Source organism: Phaethon aethereus (assembly GCF_964289735.1).
Source record: "Phaethon aethereus genome assembly, chromosome: 4".
Classification (NCBI taxonomy): domain Eukaryota; kingdom Metazoa; phylum Chordata; class Aves; order Phaethontiformes; family Phaethontidae; genus Phaethon; species Phaethon aethereus.
Window position 1 is genome coordinate 84,662,423 of NC_138578.1, and position 20,134 is coordinate 84,682,556.

Here is a 20,134-nt window from a genome sequence, read left to right on the forward strand (position 1 = left end):
TGAAACAAGGAGAGCGCATTAGCCAGCATGAAAAGCAGTGATCCAGCAGCCCATGTGCTTCCGTAGGAAACACAAGGTTTGCAGAGGGATTTCAGGGAATAAACTAGGGGAATTTTTGGAGACCCTCTGGGAAAACTCCTCACATTCTCTCCTGGGTTCTCCATGGAGAACATTAGCAGATGCACCACTGGTCTGCTCAGTCCTTCAGTTCAGAGAGGGGTGACCCCTTCCTAGGTCTGCATCCCTTGGCAGCGGAGGTGGGCCATCACTTCTTCCAGGTGCAAAGGGATTTCAACCCATTTCAGGTGTAATAGCATTTCAGGGCTGTAGCAATAAAATAACGTCATTAGTAGGAACATCTGCATGCTCCCTCCTCAGCCGAGGTACTGCCCTTCCCTCAGTTTCTCCTGCCTGTGACAAGAGAAGCGGAGACAAAGTGTTGAGTCTTCTGTGACAATTTAGGGTACAGGTGCAAACTGCTCTCCATCATGATTCACAGTTACTGCCTTTACCATCCAGAATAAATATGAGCAAAGCTTTTTATATTATATAAACCATAAAGCACTAATAAGAGCAATTTTGTGGCTTTGCTTTTATTTTTTATAATGAAAAGGTAAAATCTTAACACAGTTTTGTAGCAGCCAGATGTGTATGCGCAGTGATTTTATTTAGCTTAAAATCAAGACTGATTTAAGCATGGCTACTTGCCAGGGCTATTAAAAAATATTAAAATCAAGCTCAGCTACTGGGCTCTAAAAATAGCATTTACTGATAAATTCCAAATTTAATACAGGCCTCCTAGGGGCTATTTCTAGGATGTTGTCTGCCTCAGGCCAAGGTGTATGGGGTTGCCCAGGTGGGCAAGTTACAGGCTGGTGAGGTGATGTCTCATGGCGTAGCCTTCATGCACACTGAGCTTGAATAGCAATTTCAATGGTGGGTCTGGACTGACGCGACTCCCAGCGCTCCTGAGGGTGTCAGACCCAACTCCATCTGTTCCCAGCAGCAGAAGCCAGGGTAGAGTTGCAGTGAACACTGTGAGCCCTCAGGGATGGTGGAGGAGGGGGAGAAAAAGCTAATCGTGTCTGGAACCTGACTTCACCGAGCAATTATGGTTTGTCAAACTTCACGGAAATCCCCTGCAGAGATAGCGAGACCGGAGGTTTCCCTGGGAGCTGGGCTTCTTTGGGAAACATTTCATCAGTTTAATCTCTTAACAGTGCTTCAGGTTAGTATCATACAGGCTTGAAGGGTTCCATGCTCCTGGGCAGAACTACCCAGGAATTGCTGGTCGGGACACAGGAGGAGGAAAGAAGAGATGTTATTTTCTGAAGGCCATCCCTTCCTTGCTCTGCTAGCACAGTAAGATTAGAGCTGTAATGGTTTGGACCAAATGTTCAGCTACCCCAGCATCCTCTTTCCTGCAGAGGCCATAACAGATGGAAGCAGAGAGAATCTAAGAAGATGGCACATGTTGCATGGGTCTTCTTCTGGTTAAGTCCTCCAAGCACCTGTCCCTCAGCAGGTGAGGGATTTATGAAGCAGGAGTTTCCATTTAGACCGTGTTCTACTTGCCATCTCTATTGACATAGAGAAAATGGGCACGACGACTGTTGGAAGTAGGACAAAATTCAAAGCAAACCAACGAAGTGGCCCTTCATACATGGCAGAGTCAAAATGTACAGCGGAGCTGGTAAAACCACAAGGCTACATGGCTTCTGGGGATGGCAGGACAAGTTCATGGAAGAAAAACCCATGGTCTGTTAAATAAAAAGATGCAGTCTCTCTCACAAGAATTCCCTGATTTGCAAATCGCTGGAGTCAAGGAGACTATTTTGCAGATATATTCCTCCATGCTTACCTTGATATTGCCCTGATACTACTTGGTCTGACCTAATACAGTTGCACTTTTGTCCTTATTTTCATGACAATAGGAAATGCCATTGAACTTTGTAAATCAGTCCTCCCAATGTGTCTCATTCCCCATGTGTCATCTCAGAGCTGTAGCATTTCCTTGCCCAGGAACAGTGATTTATTGGAGAATCCAGAACAGAACAGTGACTCAAGGCTTGAGAAATGCACCTTGCACGGCCAGGAAATAAAAAAAACCAACCTCTTTAATTTAGTCAAGATGACTGGTAACTTTTCACCTATTTTTAACCATCAAAAATAGTTCAAATTAGCTGTCTGGCCTCCTTCTATGGTCAGTGAGAGAAATCAGCAGCTTCAGAGGGCCAAAAGCTTAAACTAGAGCTGCAGCCTTTGTTCTTGCATCTTCCAGGTGAGAAGAACCAAGTACTGCATCGGGGTGGCTCGGAGCCTGGCAGAGGTCAGTCCCCTGCTCCTGAGTCCTGCGCCACGCGATCGCTTTTGCAAAGGATCACACTTGCTCTTTAAAGTATTCGGGGCTGACAACTAGAAGCTACATTTTGCTTTTGCAAACTAAATGAAGGTTTTCAGGAAGAGTTCCACAATCTGAAAAGAAAACCTTTTGTTTCAAGTCAAAACCAAATGTTGTGCTACATTACACACACGCTTTCTTTTTTTGTTTTGTTTTCCAGGCTCAAAAAGCCTGAAAAAGAGTCTTTGTTCTCCACACCAGAAAATCAAATTTCCTAATCTATTCCAGCCCCCAATCTTTCAGGTCATTTGCTGAAAAGAAAGATTCATTATTTGCCTATCTCTGTGTACCAAAAATCAGCTCCACCACTGCGTAAAAGAACCCAAACTTTCTCGGATTGCTTCAAAAATGGGCATTTTCACAAATTCTTTCACACAACCTGTGTGCCATGGCTGCTTCCTCGGTGCTGCTCCTCCGGGCAGGCTGATTTTTCCTTCTTTTGCTTGATTTGCAGGCGGGACAGTCCAAGCCAGACCAGGTTACTAGGAGTTTGCAGGCTCATTTTAAACCCACAGCAGAAAAAGAGAAGTCCTGCCTGCAAAGGTCTGACCTGGGACCACTGTGAAGTCCTCCTTTTGCTCTTTACCCCACTGGCGGAGCAAATAAACCCACCCACGACTGTGGCCCCCGGGTGGAGTGGGAAGGAGTGTGGGGAACTGCTGGGAGGGCCGGGGGGAACAGGGGACAGTAGGAGATGCAGAGGAAGGAGCCGAGAGCTACAAAGACGTGAAAGGTGGGGACAAAGGAAGGGGAGAACAGCTCAGAAAATGCTTTCGACAGCACATAACAATCCAGTATGTGAAAAAAGAGTAAAAATAAGAAAAGAATAAGAAATTAGAGGTTTGGCTGTTCTGTAATGTCAAATTTTGCCCTTTCTCTCTATTCAAAACTCCCATTCAGGCCAGGGCTGCTGTTCTGGCTGTCTTGAACCTCCAAGGCAATGAAGTTGGATAAACTCCTCAGCCAAACTCCCCGGCTGGTACACCAGAACTAAAACACTGGACAAAGAGGCAGAGGAGAAGGGAAAAATGTTACCGACATTTTCTCAGCTGAAAAAATGAGGTACAATGAGCATGAGTGGCAAATTTTAGCAATAATTTCGGTGGTCTAAAGGGTGGCCATTTCTGTCCATTGGCTTTCAAGGGAACCCATCCCCGCTCCCAGTGAGGAGAGGTGAAACCTGCTTGCACCAGTTGCCTGCAGCTGCTGGGGTCCAGCACCCAGGACCTTTAAACTCAAGATCACCTGCGGGTGGATCCCCACCCTGGGAGCCTGGCTGGAAATGCCCCTGGCTTACGGGGAGCTGGAGTCACCCCTTCGCTCCAAGTTGAGCTTGCTGTTCGCGTTCCTGGCTTCCCAAAAGCAGCCATGAAATCTGGGACCGATTGGCCACGTGGAATCAGGGACAGGGTTATTTCAAGGACCGCTGGACCCATCCAGCTGGGATCCCCTGGAGGATTGAGTCAGCTTTCCAGCTCCTTCCTCCTGCCAAAGCGGCGGGGAGCGTCTAAACCTGGCTCAGCATCCTTGGGAGCCTCCTTTCTCACACCAACAACGCAAAGGGCTCAGCACACGTATGCCAAGTGCGCCGAGCCACGGTGCCTGGGACGCGTTCCTGCTTGCGATGACACGTTTCCCGCGGTGGCATTCGGCACTGTGCACAGCCTATTAACTTCCTCGCTCGAGGCCATTTGCATTACAGCAGTCAGAGTCCAAACGCGATGCTGTAGTGTAAATGCCAAACCCTCCAGAAAGGGCAGAAATCATACGCAGATGAAATGTGAAAAGGGCTGTGGTTAGACAGGAGATTCTTGGATGTATCAGTCACTCCAAAAAACGTATTCAAGATGCTATAACAGCAGCAAATGATGGATTTTTCCTTCTGTTTTTCTCTCTTTTCTTAACCCAGGCCACAGTGCTGAAAATTCCCTGCCTGAAAGCTTTCTGATGGCGGCATGATGGGAGCTGAACGTGCTCTCTATGTGACAACAGTGGCTGTATTTCCGCTGGCCTAAGTGGCACTAAACTATGTCTTATCTAGCCTTTGTGCTCGGGTACAATGAACCTGAACGGTGCGTTCACTGCACCGCAGGTCAGGAAGAGAGCAGGGATGGCAGAGCCAAGAGTTGAACCCAGCTCCCCTCAAGGACAACCCAGAGCCTCTCTGGTTGGGGTGATGGAAAACACCCTTCCAGGCTAAACTCTTGCGCAAAAGGAAAATTAGCCGTGGTGCCTGGAAGAGAGATACTCCATGGGAAAAGAGGAGAAAGAGTAGGAGACAGAAGAAGGGATTTCGCGCCTTTAGCCCAGCTCGGCCCGGAGATGAGATGGTTCTGACGACGTGGCACATCGCACGCTCACCACTCTCACACCAGGGAGGGCACAGTGCACAGCAAGCAAGTGAACCCCCCCGAATGTGGACACGTGCATCCAAAATAACCTTTTTTCTTTCCATTCCACAAGCACGGACCTCATCTTGCAGGCAGCACCAGCAAAGCAAGCGTCGGAAACCTTTCGGCGTCGACGTCCATTCCACATGGCCACAGGACATGAGACAAACAGAAGCCAGGCTCGGAGGTAAAGAGTAAAACAGGGGGACTGTGGACTATATGGCAACAAATGTTATTTGTTTACCTTCCCTGCCAATAAAATCTGAACATGGAAATAATGAATGGAGCTTGCAAATTAGTCACTAGAAATCACTTAACTCGTAAAAAATTATTAGCCCAGAAACAGAGGTTTGGAGGAAAGAAAGGTGAAAAAAGCCAGAGGAGCTCTTGTCTTCAGACAAACGTTTTTTACACTGAAATTAATGGGGGTCGTGTCAGGGCATGGAAACCATATAAAACAGAGCAGAGAGGGGAAAACTCTTACCGAGGAAGCCAAGATGAAGTGAAGTTGGATTTGGGTCAAGTAAGCATTAAAACACTGTCAAGAAGCCTGCCTTTTTAGCCAAAAAATCAAATTCCAGATAGAAGCACAGATAGAAAGAGGTTCTGGTTTTTTAAAGTCAAAATCCAGCATGAACAGACGATACTCAACCATGGCTGTGCTATTGCAGGGCTAAAAATAGCTTCCTTGTTGAACACGGCTCACAGATTTGTAGCTTTTCTTAAGCATTGCAAGACTGTTCGTATCAAAGATCTTTAAGGAGAGACTCATTATGCTCACAACCTATGGCGCTCTGCCCCGTGCTTCTCTGTGCCTCTTGCCACAAGCGATTTTGGGACGCAATCTCTATTTTCAAGCATAATTTACATGCATGAGCACCTTAGAGGTGCTGGAATGAGGATTGACCACCGCTGGGGCTTCACTTCTCAGCTGCCAAAGTCAGGTCCTAAGGTGGGATGTGGATTGTGCGGGGAGATCTGAAGCGCTGACCCTGCCTTCACCAAGGAAAGAGGTAGACAATACTTTGATTTCCAGCACTTCCATTTAATTTGTTGGAGGGTTTTTTAAGGCAGGGGCTGTACTGGGTGAAGTACTAGGACGGGAACATGTAGACCTCCAACCTGTGCTAAGCTCCGTCAGCGCAGTCCTGAGCAAGCCTGTTCACCCCTGCACGGCTCAGCTTACCCCGGGGCTCTTCATTCAAATTTTAGGAGCAAAGACCATAATTTAGAGTGGCTGCACAGAGCCTGGCACAGGGGGGCTGCTTCCCCATTTGGACCAGGGCACTGCCAATGCCTGTCTGATCAAATGGAAGTCCTCGCTGCACGAGGCATTGAAAACCAGGCGAAGCAAAGATGGTACCAGTGTTACCAGTATTATTCCTGCTGCTCCCTCCGAGCTGCCATGAGGAAACCAGTAATGCTACAGCATCCCGGAGACTGCAGTGGCTCTCTTCCAGCTGCAAAATATGGTGCTCCAGTCTCCTCCAGGAAACTTTAATGAGAAGAAAATCAACCATTATGATGGTTCAGTGATGATTTAATATTTCACTCATTTTATTAGGAGAGAACCTAGGTTTTTCTCCTTTTTTTTTTTTTCTTATTTCCTCTTTCTTCTTCCCAAAGGTCATGCTCAGGGCACGGGAAACAGCCTAAAGGTGGGAATTATCTCAAACTGCCTCTTGAGCAAGTTCACCCCATAATTTACTTTGCAACAGGTATTTATGAAGCAGCAGGGAATGGCACCCAGGCTCAAAAATGGGCCAGATTCCCATGGTATCCAACTGTGATCATTCAGGGAAAAAGGAAAAGGAAAGAGGGGAACAAAATTTAAAACTGCGTTACCATACACAGTTAAAGATACCACTTGCCACAGGTTGTCTGGGTTGAATCTGGCCTTTGATATGAAATCTCAATTACACTGAGAGTGCATGCTTTTCTTTTTCTTGGGGGATAAAATTGCAAGCAGGCCTCCAAAACTTGCTGCACCACAAGGCTGTTTTGAAACTTAAGCCCTCTACACCAGCAACTGCCTACTGTACCCAGTCACAGATGCCTCACGGCCCTGCTTTAAATTAAATCCAGGCATTGCTTTTCATTCTTGTCTTAAGCCCCGGCTGCAAATTGACAAACAATGCCCTTTGCCAACAGCTGCTAACAATGCCGCTAATGAACATTCCTCAGGAGGGAATAAATAGAGGAAGATGAAAAAGCTTGGGAGGGAGAGGGGGTTTTCCCTGGGGTTGCAGTTAGTGTGGTGGGCATCATTAGTGGTCATCATTTTAACTCCAAATCAGCAGCTAACCTTTGCAAGAGCAAACCGGACCAAGGGTGCAGCTGCGTTGAGCAATGCTGTGGGCACTCAGTAGCCTTGAGCTCTTCCCCCGTTACAGGCAACCGGCAGGATGATGCCACATGGATGTTTTTGCAGAGGCTTCAGGTGGCTGCCAAGGGATTTTGCTGGGTCCCAGACAAATTGAACAGTGGTTTAATTCTGAACCAGGAAGGCCAGTGTGGCTTTAGTGCAGCGTAGCGGATGCCCTGTAAAGCCATGGCTTCAGCTGGTTTGGGGTGTCTTATGTGAAGGAAGGAGGATGAGAGGGGCTGAGGACCAGGATGAATGGTGGACAGTGCAAGGCAGGAGTAAAACTGCCCAGTGCAGGAGACCTAAGAGGTCTGTGGGTTAGTACAGCACTAGGCACGATGGAAACACAGTTGATGTGCCAACGCGAATAGAAGGTCTCATGGTGCTTTTAGAAGATGAGGAAACCAAGGCGCTCCATGAACTCGTGTCAAGCTTTCCAAAAAAAAAAAATCCCTAGTACTTGAGCCTCTTTTTTTGGATACCAGGAACTGAAGCACCATAAAGGTAAGTGTGGATGTGTTGGTCAAATTGAATGTCTCTTAGCCCAGTGTTTCCTTTCATTGTGGACAAAAGCAGATGTCCCAGATAGATTGTAAAACCAGGACAGGCATAAATGATGCCCCTGCAGAGACCGGAGGCCAGGTTGACATGAATTCCCCTCAGGAGCTGGATCTGGGCCTGCCCAGTTCATAGAGAAGTCACGGGGTGACATGCAGCAAAGAGGATGGTCATGGATCCTTTACAGAAGAAATCCCTGTATTACCCACTGGGATTTGATCAAAGCATTTCTTGCACTGAAATTTAAGGCAACCTACAACGCTTGAAAGTTTGTTGACATGTCTGAAGGATGCTGTGGGATTTAGGCCATCAGGTCTGTATTGGATCTAGAGAAAACAGTCTAGACAAATGCCGTGCCTGTCCTAGAGGAACAGCAACGGAAGGGCACCATTCTCAAAAGGACTGATTCCTGCTATTTCAAGCACCACATCACAAAACCCCATTCCAGGTGTATCAGCCTCTGGCTTTCTAGCAGCCACTTCGTGCTGTTTCATGTGTCCTTCAAAGGATCTTAATTCATCTGGTGTGGGCAGGTGTTGCATGACACAAAGATCAGAATGTGTGGGAAGACATGACCCGCTAACTCTTACCAGTGTGATGCCTAAAAATACTTTTAGAGGGCTCATGGAAGATGATCTTAGAAGATACTATCAGTTGGGAGGTCATTTGTTCAGAAGCCCTGAGAGGGATTGTCCCAAAGCCTGAAGAGCTGAAATGAGCCCCTGGATGAAACCCAGCTATTTCCAGCTGGAATAGGGTCTCCTGCAACAGCACCAGATAAAGCTGTTGTTTGTTGTTATGGTCTGCTCACACTGGAGGGGGATTGTGCTTTACTGGGACTCCCAGTAAGTTTATCAGTACACCCAGGAGCCTTGCCTGGAACGTCTCCTCCCACAATTCCTGACAGTTCCATTCTGGTGAAATCTATTTGCTGCTCTTTTCTCAGCAGAGAAGGATTTCTCTCCATGTGCCATTTTTCCCATTCCTCTGGCAATATCTACCAAGCCACAGACTTTAAATGCCGGCTAGATTTTTGTTCTCATTTCCAGGGCAAAAAATTTACAAGGAGAACTGAAGAACTGGTAATATCTCGTCTTGGATGATAATGATTTGAAGTGACACTTCTCTTGTGCTGCCTCCATCAGCTATGTAACTATCAGCCCTTGGGGTGATGTAGGTCAGAGACTTTTTGCACATTTTAATTTGCATTGCAATATTTATATAAAAGCCACTTATTGAGGACAATTTTGTATTCCCTTTCCATGGATGAATTTGTTGGCAGGAACATTTGAAGAACAGCTACTAGGAAGTCTTGTCTGAAAAGAAATTTCTGAATTTTCAATGTATTCTACCTAATTACATTACAGCCCCGCACTAGAAAATGGACTTGTGTCCCCTTTGCGTCAGAGTGACTAACCTTCCTTACTGTGTAGCCCATAAACCAAAATACTGCATGACTGAGACCCATAGGACTCATGCCATGGAACTTAAGGAATATCTAAGCCCGGAAAGCCTCAATCATATGTCACACTCCTGGTCTGGAAACTGTCTGCACCTGACCTGCAGACAAGCCTGTCCTGACCAGCCAGATCCATCTCCAAGAATGTAAGTTGGGATATGTGCAGCAACGTAAATTTGCAGATGACACCAAGTTGGGTGGGAGTGTTGGTCTGCTGGAGGGCAGGAGGGCTCTGCAGAGGGATCTGGACAGGCTGGATCGATGGGCCGAGGCCAACTGGATGAGGTGCAACAAGGCCAAGTGCCGGGTGCTGCGCTTGGGCCACAACAACCCCACGCAGCGCTCCAGGCTTGGGCAGGAGCGGCTGGAGAGCTGCCCGGGGAAAAGGGCCTGGGGGTGCTGGTCACCAGCCGGCTGGACATGAGCCAGCAGTGTGCCCAGGTGGCCAAGAAGGCCAACAGCGTCCTGGCCTGTACCAGCACTGGTGTGGCCAGCAGGAGCAGGGCAGGGATCGTGCCCCTGGACTGGGCACTGGTGAGGCCGCACCTCGAATCCCGTGTTCAGTGTTGGGCCCCTCACGCCAAGAAGGACGTTGAGGTGCTGGAGCGTGTCCAGAGAAGGGCGACGGAGCTGGGGAGGGGGCTGGAGCACAAGTCTGATGGGGAGCGGCTGAGGGAACTGGGGGTGTTCAGTCTGGAGAAGAGGAGGCTGAGGGGAGCCCTCATCGCTCTCTGCAACTGCCTGAAAGGAGGTTGTGGTGAGGTGGGGGTTGGTCCCTTCTCCCCAGTAACCAGCGACAGGACAAGAGGAAACGGCCTCGCGTTGCGCCAGAGGAGGTTTAGACTGGGTATTAGGAAAAATTTCTTCACTGAAAAGGTTGTCAAGCACTGGAACAAGCTGCTCAGGGAGGTGGTGGAGTCGTCATACCTGGAAGTATTTAAAAGATGTGTAGACATGGTCCTTAGGGACATGGTTTAGCAGTGGACTTGGCAGTGCTAGGTTTACAGTTGGATCTGATAATCTTAAAGGCCTTTTCCAACCAAAATGATTCTGTGATTCTATGACTTCCACTGTTGTGTGGTAGTTGCCCACCAGATGAGTTCGTTCATGTTATTCTACAGTAGCTCTTAGATGCTCTAACCCAAGTCAAAGCTCTCCCATGTTCTCGGTGTAAGAGTCCAGACCTCAAAGAGCTCAAAGGTATGGAGAGGCACCAAGGCAATAGGGAGCAAGGTGCCTTGACAGAGGCCGTTCACACAATTAGCAGTGAAGATGGAGACTGTCTTCTGAAAGCCTGTCCCGTTTCACTCTGGAGCAATCAGATAACTTTCACTCTGGAGCAATCAGACCTTATCGCTCTCTACAACTACCTGAAAGGGGGTTGTGGCGACGAGGGTGTTGGTCTCTTCTCCCAAGTAACTAGTGATAGGACAAGAGGAAATGGCCTCAAGTTGCGCCAGGGGAGGTTTAGATTGGATATTAGGAAAAATTTCTTCACTGAGAGGGTGGTCAGGCATTGGAACAGGCTGCCCAGGGAGGTGGTGGAGTCGCCATCTCTGGAAGTGTTCAAAAAACGTGTGGATGTGGCGCTTCAGGACATGGTTTAGGGGACATGGTGGTGCTGGATTAATGGTTGGACTTAATGATCTTAAAGGTCCTTTCCAACCTAGTGATTCTGTGATTCTGTAACTGACGTTAGCACCATGATGCTGAGAACCGAGCTGTCAAGACATTCCCAACACCCAAAAATATCACCTCTCCAGAGACTGGGACAAAGAAACAAGCCATCCATCATGCCAGCATGTCTAGTCCCAGGCTTCTTCTGGCGCTGAGGAGCACAGTAAGGGTGGAAAGTTTCTCAGCTCTGGCCGCAGCGTGCGGGGGGGGCCGGTACATCTGGATGCGCTTGGGGCTGGTGCGGTGGCAGCTGTTCTAGGCACAGCTGTCAAACAGAGTAGGTCACCCCTTATCTGGAACCAATTTCTGAGAGATTTTTATGCATAAATTTGAGACCAAAGTCTGCTTGGCACCTTCTCTTCTGGTTTCCCCTTACAGCTGGGCTTCTATTCCTTATACAGGCTTGTCCTCGGGAGGCTTAAAAATAGATGCAGAGGCTGTAAAAAGAGCTGTGCTGCTCTTCCAAGGGCCTTGCTGAAGAGAGGGAGGGGAATTCTGCTCTCCTTGGAGCAGGGGAGAGCGTGAATGGGAGAAGTCACTGCAGGAAACCGGTGGGAACAGACACCGAGCTGTGCTTACCCGTGTAAACCCCCTTTCAGCTCAAGCAGTGCTGGCGTTTCCTTAGTATAACAGCTGGGAGAGAGGCACCCGAAAGCAGATGTATAGTCAGGCAGATTATGGCCCTGACGCAGAAGAGCATCTTGGGTTGTGCATCGGGACTTGGGTAGGGTGAGGGTTTATGTCAAAATGTCTGATTTATAAGATCTCTCACTGCAACTACTTGGGCTTCTCACACAGAGGTCCCTTAGCACCAAAACATAGGTCATTTAACACAGTTTTAGACATTTATAGGGCAAATGGGCCCATGTGAACTAGTTCCCTGGACTCCTTCTCCAGCCAGCAGAGAGGAGATGCACCCTGATGTGCTTTTTGAAGAGCTCAGTCACCATCACATGAAGCTCATCAGATCTGTAGCATCAGCAAGCCCTGAGCATGATTTTAGTAGCAGGAGCAGCTCTCTAGTTCATACTTGTACTCCAGTATCATTTTAGGAGCTGGACCAGCTCTCCGGGTGATACTTGCACCTCTAGAGAGGTTCTTCTTCCATCCTAGGAGAAGAAAAGGTCATTGCACAGCAGGACAGCTGGGTTGATAGGAGAAAGTCCTCCAGAGAGGCTGGCCTGGGTTTAACATGCTCCTGATAGCTCGCTGCTGCAACGCAGAGCCCAGCAGTAAGAGAGAACAACGCACTGGGGCTGCAGCAATAAACGGTTGTGAGCTCTGCCTTCCCACCAGGCTAGAAGAGCTCATTTGACGCTAATCCATAAATTTCTCATAAACCGTTATTTGAAAACCTGCTGCCTGCTCATGGTGCATGCTTTTGTTTAGGATGTTGTGCTGTGTGGAAAGCAGAGATGTCCCCCAGCTCCACTCTTCTCCCTCATCACTTGGTGGGATGCACGAACCAGGGAAATGATGGAGTTGGTCCACTGCAGGACCAAGCATCCCGTGCCAACCCAAGGGATTGGTTTTAGCATGTGTTGGGTGAGTTGCAGAAGAGGGATGGAACTGGACAGAGCTGGTGAAGGTGGTGGGGATTTGTGCTGCATTTATTTCCCAGCTATTTCAGTAACTTCCCCAGTGCCTGGAGGGACCTGCCTGTTTGTTCTCTCGTATCTTTTATACACCCACCCATATGTAGACACGGTGCTCACCATGCTCCCCCCTTCCACCTAAAACTCATTCAGATTCAGTGCTTACTGGTGAGCTACAGGTGAAAACATTATATAGAGAGATATACACATAGACATATATTATATAGAACATATTTTATAATACATATGTATATATTGTGTGTGTATATATAGGTAACACCTGTTTCCCTACCTGGTGCCTGAACGGAGAACATTGGACTCTGTAGGGAACGCATTTGAGGACTTTCACACACTTTAAAACTTCATTGCCCGCAGACCATGCCACTTTTCACATTTCTTGCCCTCGTGGTTGCGAAGGTACCTTAAAAATGTGAGCCGATGATCGTAAGCAGAGGGTGCAACAGCCTAGAAACAGGATTTTAAGAGGTGTGAACGGACCCGCTCTGCTCCTCAGCACAGGAACCCGGTGAAGGCTGTTCACAGGTTGCTCATACCCACTTCGTTACTGGTAGCTTGAGCAGAAAAGTCCAGCTCTGTGCTTCCCATGAGATCTCAGCCTCTCTCCCACACCTTTCCAAGGGCCAAAATACACACCTTTTCACATCTCTACAATATTCACACAGCATTTCCAATTAAAACCATGAGTCTGCAGCACATTCCAAAATTATGTGTGAAATATGCTGACTTTAATATCACACCAGCTAATATAGGGGCTGCTGGGCTCTTTGCTACCATTCATAATTTACCCTTGGCGGGTGCAGAATTGAATTTCCCCTTGAGCATCCCCGAGGACCTCAGTGAGGACATTAACTCCCACGTTTGAGAGAGAAAGCGGAGCCTCGCTGGCAATGAAAATTGTATGTGTGTGAGCACACGTGTGTGTGTGTGTGTGTTACCCTGCCTGGAGGGAGTCAGGAAGGCAGTAGTGGCAAAGGCTCCTGGCAAACTCAACTGTGGATGCCAAAACGAGTCACGAAGCCTTTGTAATTCCTTAAGGCAGCAATAAAGTGGCCCAATGGAGGATGGTGGAGGCTTCCTTCCTTCTCCCAAGACCATCATTATATTAATTTTTTCTTCAGCTAAATATGTGAGTAGTGCCAAGGTTAAGTTCAGGCTGCTCCCATGCTTGTTTGCATCTCGTAAGAGTAGCTTTGTATGTCCTGAGGTTGCAGAGACCTGAGCGGCTCGGAGGGGAGGTTTTTCCCATCAGCATCCCAGATTTCACCTCTGCAGGCCAAGTGCAAACGAAATGGCAGCCAACGCTGTCGGCGGCAGGACCCTGCTCCCACCCCAGCCCCACTGGACCCCAGGAGCCCATGGTGGCTCTCCTGCTCTCATCAGCTTGACAAGGTTAACAAGGCAGCATTGACCTCGTTGTCTTCACCACATAACTAACTTGCCACTTCACTTTACCTGTGGCCAGGCTGCTCTATTTGGGGAAAATCCGGCTCTCCCTCCGCTTTGTTTGTGAGGTGGGTGGGGAGTGGGGTGCTGGGGGGGGTCACCTTCTTACAGGGCTCCCATTTAAGCTGCTGGAGGAGCTCAAGGAAACGTTCCCCAACGTGCCGTATGGCTCCGCTGAATTTTGGAACGTCCCTGCCGTCGCACAGGCCAAGGCAAATGCCCCAGGGCCGTCGATGATTATTATTATTATTCTGAGTTAGCGAATGGGATGGAAATGATTAACAGGTTTTAAAAATCCTCAGGATCCCTTTTTTATTATAAGGGGGGACGGGGAGGCAGCGAGGGAGCAGAACTGAAACCCACCACGTTTCAGGTGGCACAGCTTGACCTCAGGGGTTTGGTTTGCCCCAAACAGCTGGAGACCAAGACGTGGCAAGGCAGCCTGGTGCAGACGGCAGGGCAATGCCTCATCTCCGAGCTTAATACGTGGATCAAAAATGTGTGTTCCCAGCCAGTATATTTAACTAGAATTTTGACAACATGAGTTCAAGTCCCAGCTCTGACAGTTGCTGGATAAATTGTTTCATGTCCCTGGACTGTGTTTTCCCACAGGGGCAACAAGGCAAGTCGAACAAATAATGAATTTTCCAGTTCACCAGCAATTCTAAAAAACCCACTCTTTAAAATTAATTCTACCAGAAATGAAATGTTTTCTTTCAATCTCAAGACAGGGTTTTGGGTTTTTTTTTTCACTGTTCTTAAAATAACTTGGAGGAAATTTCAAAACAGGGACTTGCTTCACATCAGGACATCAAAATGTTTTGTTCCCAAAAAGTTCTAAACAAAGTAATCCCATATTTTCAAATGGGCTTCTTTTTCTTTGCTTGTTCGATTAATTTTTTTTTTTTCCCAAATGAGCAATCTGGTGACACCAAACTTTACTCAGAGAAAGTCTGTGTTTTACCAAATCTTAATTTGTAACCAAAAAAAAAAAGAAAAATCCAAACAAATCCCAGTGTTTTGCCTGGCACTGGCTGAGACCTTCCCTCCAGGAGGGCTGGGGGGATTCATCATTCATGAGCTTGCGCTGCTCCAAGGCCCATGTCGAAGGAGCCATAAATGAGCTCAAAGAGAAAGAGGCTCTTCTACAAGCTGCCACCTACTCTTTGACCCCTCCACTGAGGATACCCATGTGCTCCCAGCGTGTTTCCAGTGGGAAAACACTGGGAGTCACTCTCCTCCTCTTCCTCGCTGTTTCCCAGACCTTTTCCCATCCTTTCACCTCCTGTTTTGGGGCTTTGCTGAAACCTCCTCACGCATCTCCCACCCTCTCATCTGCCTCCTTGTTCCTACACCCCTCCTTCCACCCAGATGCTCCGGGGTTGACCAAATCCATAACCCAAGAGGACAGCATTTGCTTGGGTTCAGCACTACAGCCCAGCCCTCTGGGGAATCGCTACCCCGTCTCGTGAGCGGTACCTCCTTGGGGTACCATGCACAGGAGCGGGGGGGTGGCTGGATCATGCCAGTGAAGTACTTTTCCGGCATGGTCAAGTCAGCAAGGATGTTTTATCAACTATAGTGATGGGTTATGTACCTGCCACAAGCGGTAGCGTGTTGTACATTTAGGGTCACGTCAAATTTGCTTTGGGAAGTACCTAAGAGCTGGGGTACGGACAGGGTGAGCTGCCTCTCTGTCAGCTGCTGGTGGTGAGCAGCGTTAGAGGCTGCTCAGCTGGATTTCAGCAGAACACGAGGTAGCAGAGGTTGGGGCATGGCACCATGACAGCCAAGCGGTTGTGATCACTCAGGGTATGACAAGTTTTAGTGCAGACTTGACGGACACACCACCAACCCAGATGGTAAAACACTGTGGGCCCAGGAGAGTCAGCAGTGGGGAGAACTGGCTCAAGACCACCTGCCTGCTGAAGAGGTTGGGATAAATGTGCAAAACAAAGCAAGTGGCCTGTGAAGGCTGGTGAGGATCTTGGAGTTTCCTTGCCTAGCATGACAACGTGTTTCTTCCATTCTCTGGCTGCAGAGAAGCAATGAGGCAAAGGGAAGAAGCCACCGGTGACAACTGGTGGTGCTGCAGTCTCAGGAGAGTTGGAGAAATGGTAGGAACATCTTCAGCACATCACCAAAGCTGTGGTTCTTGTGCAATCACATGGCTCCAGGAGCTTGGGCTTGAAACACTGCTGCCAAGAGGGTGGGTGGTTTCCACTTTGCTCTGCAGGGCCTGGGCCTCTGCTCATCACGTTCTCCTCGAGTCCATTCACCCATCCTGGTTCCCTCAAACTGACCCAGAGCTCTGGGCTCTTTGGGCTACCGATGTTGTGAGAGGATCTGTTTGGAAATCAGTTGCTTTAAGAAGAGAAGAAGGAAGGGGAAAGGAAAAGAGAAAAGAGAAGTTGTTTTTGTTGGATATGAAAACACACAGGAATGGGTTTGTTCTTACTGGACTGTGGAGCAGCTAACGAGAACCAGACGTCTCACCTCTCAAACCATTTCAGACCAGGGACAGTGGAGCACTGTGCCAGGCTCTGCTCCTGCTGCAGGTGAGCATCCCAGATGGGCTCTGCCCTCCCTCCTCCTTCTGCTGTGTCCTGCGTTTCTGCATCTCAGATCACAGGTCTCCCCCTCCCCAGTGAAGCTCAGACATCAGGAGAGGCACGGACCACCTCCCGCCCCCTCTTGACCCAGTGGGAAGCACCACAAGTTCTTGCCAGCAGTCTGCCGCAGCAGGGTCTGTCTTGGGTGGTAGTTGCCTCTTTTTATCTTCCTCCAGCAAATATTTTGCTCCTCTTAACAGTAGCTGTTTGCTACCAAGGAACAAAACCCTTTCCTCCGCCAGCCCCGCAGCGGTTTCCCTCCCCACTGGTCCCCTTGTAGGAGCCATCGAGATGTGTGTGCATGGCTTTCACATTGATCAAAGCAATGACTTATACATTTTCCTTTCTTCATTAAGGAGTTTTATTGTTACTGTAAAACATGCCAGGGTTCGGGGCCCCCTCAGCCCTCATTTTGGAGGTCCGAGTGCCGGCGGTGTTGGCAGGCCATCAGCAGGATCACGGACCTCATAAAGGCGCACAGCACAGATCTTCATTCATGCATTAACTTGGCATAACATTTATGTAAACCCAGACCCGACTTCCATTACCCCAAATCCCCAGCCGGAGCAACTGGATTCCTATCGCAGCAATTAGTCTTTTGTCCAAGTTGGCAACTCTCTTCCCGTCAAGGTCTGGATGATTTACTGTGCTGGAATGGTCTGGTGAGGCGGTGGAGGGAAGGTCTCAACTGTTAACTCTGTCGGCAATAAACCTCCCCTTTCCTCGTCCACCCTCATCCCTCCTCCACCCTCATCCACTCTCCTGCCGCTCATACAGACCAGGCTTTTCCCTTGGCATTGAGTTCACTGGGTGGTTTTGGTGGAAGGTGGGAAGCATCAAGGTTTGCAAGAGGTCCGTGCCCTCCTGCTCCACCAGGCTCATGGGACGGGGACAGAAGGACACCGTGTTGTGGATCTGAAGAGCAGATGGTGGGTTGAAACCAGCCACTAAAACAACCTTTTGTATCCTATCACTGCCGTGTCTCACCCTGGCTCTGGCTTTCAGATACATTCCTGCTCACCCAAGCAGCCCGGTGGTGACCTAACCCTCACCACAATCTCGGTCTTACAACCACACTTTCCATTTTTTTCCACTTTTCCACATTGTGTTTGCATGGGATGGGACAAGCAGCCAGCTTGGATGCTGCCAGAGACACAAACTGGTCAAATGGCAGTAAAAATCCAATTCATCCAGACTTTGGGAAGCTTCAAAACCCACCGAAACCTCAGTGCTTTTAATGACCTTTTTGTAGAGCGAGACCTTTGCAGGACCTCAGACCCCACACCACCCTCTGCCTTACACCCAAGGCACTTTCCAGGACAACTCTCCTTTGCCATAGGGTTGTCGTGACTCAGAATTAAACCTCACACCAGGACAAAACAGGCAATGGCAGGGTCTGGATAATTGTCAAGACTGTTCTACCCTCCTGCTCCAGCATCTGGGACTCTCTTCTAGCCCACCCTCCCTGCGGAGGAAGGGTGTTGAGATGGTCATCTACCTTCTGCCTCTTTACAAGCCATCCTCAAGGTCTTTCCAGGCTTTTCCCGCTCCCTCTCCAAGCATATCCTTCCCCCAGGTCCATCTGCCTGCGATTTCCAGAGGCTGAGCTCTTCCTCCACACCTACACATCCGCATGGGAAAATCACTATATATCTTACCTGCATGGGCTTCCCCTTGCCATCAAAGCGTTGTAGCATCTTTCCGTCGTTGCTGGGGCCTCACACGTTATCCTAGAAAATGCAGTCAGTCACAGCTTTGGAGAACGGGAGGGGAACAGAAAAAGTCAAAATATTTTAACAAAAATTGAAATATTTTAACATTTCCTTTTGTTTCAGAATTTGCCTGCAAGCAATTTTAAAGGTTTTTTAAAAGTTATACTTTTAAGTTTAGCATTTTGAGTCTGTCCCTTTTAAAGTTTATAATTGTTTAAATAAGTTAAGTTTAATCAAGTTTAAAGTTTAACTATGTTTTTATTAAGAAAGGTGTTGGGGTTTGTTTTTTTCTTTCTTCAGTGAATCTGAAATGCAGGGCAGAGGGATTTAAAAGGTCTTTTTCATTCTTTTTTTCACTTCACTGAGAAAAACGTTGAGTTTTCAATTTGGCCAATCTGAAATGAGGTTTAAGGTTTATATTCTTTGTTTCATCACGAAAAAAAAATGTCAGCTGTAGTTGGAAAGGTCTATCAAGTGCCATGCAAAAAGCAGCAAGTACCTGGGCAAGATAGACATTTGGTCTGACTGCTTTATCCTCATTTTTCAGATGGAAAAACATATGAAAGAAAACTATTAGTTGCAATAATAATAATAATAATAATGATAAAAAATGTCTGTAGCATGTTTGTTTGGGGAGAGTCCTCGATGCTTTGGCTAAAACAAGAGTAGCTGCAGACAGTTCTTATTTGGTTGCATATTTTCAATTTGAGTTTCGTTGTTTCTGCCACAGAGGACAAGGAGAGAAAATAAGGGTTATGTAAACACCACCAAATGTGACTTTTTCTTATTCTGTTTTAAACCAGGATGGTTTGTTTTCGTTATCAGGAGCCTCCCAAATTCCCATGAGAACTTCTGAGTGAAACAGGTATTTTTAAATGCTTTTTTTTCCTCACATTTTCAGGGAAAACGTGTGCTTTTCACCCGTTCCAGTGTTTGCTTCTACTCGCCCAGCCTGCGGGAGTCGGGGAGTGTTCTCCCCATTTTGTGACAGCATGTTCCTCCCAGCAAAGCTTGTTCTGGGATTAAAAGTGCTGCTTGGTTTAAACATGATCCATCTGCTGGTGTTGGAAAAGCGGGAGGAAGGGACGTGCTGCAACCGGGAGTCCCAGCATCCGGCCTATCCCTGGCACCACCGCCTACACCCGCTTTAGGAACTGATGGGCTTCGAACCATTTTGGTTTGTTTCATCCCTTTTAGCCCTGTGTTGAGGCCTCATAGGTGGCAGGCGTGGATGGAGGATCCGCATGCCTACTGCCAGCCATGCTCCAGGCAATCTTTTCCAGGTAAGCTAAAAAACACATTTCACCCTGCACAAATTATTGACATTTCAGCTACAGAGTCTGGATACTCCATTATCTCAAGGTGATGAAGAAGTTGATATATTTATTAAGGGGCTTTCCACGACTGGGGTGTAGGAGAAGGGAAGACGTGTTTGAGAGTCTGATGTTTTTCCATCCCACAACCCGCTAGCAGTTTTTTCTTTGCTTTTATTTCTTCTGCAGCGTTCGTTGCACAGCTCACTGTATATAAAAATAAACAGCCGGTTTCAAAAGCCTGTTACCGAAAAATAGCATTTAATGGTCTCCAGCGCTTCAGCTGCTCTCCTGCACTTTAATAGCAAGCAGACCTCGCTGAATTAGGCAGCCTGGCACGTCTCGTGCACCCGCCAGCGTGCCAGGAATGGATTTCCTGCTACAGACCCTCTTTAGTCTCTGCTTCTCCTTGGCAGGGTGAGACTGGATAGGACTGGGACCAAAGAGCCTGTAATTCTCGCACGGTCCAGTGTGATGCCTGTGGCTTTGCGTGGGTCAACGGAGAAGAGCTCATCAAAGAGGAATTTTCCCAACGCCATGATGAAGGCAAGGAGAGAATGGACCCTCACCAGTAGAGCTCTGAACCGA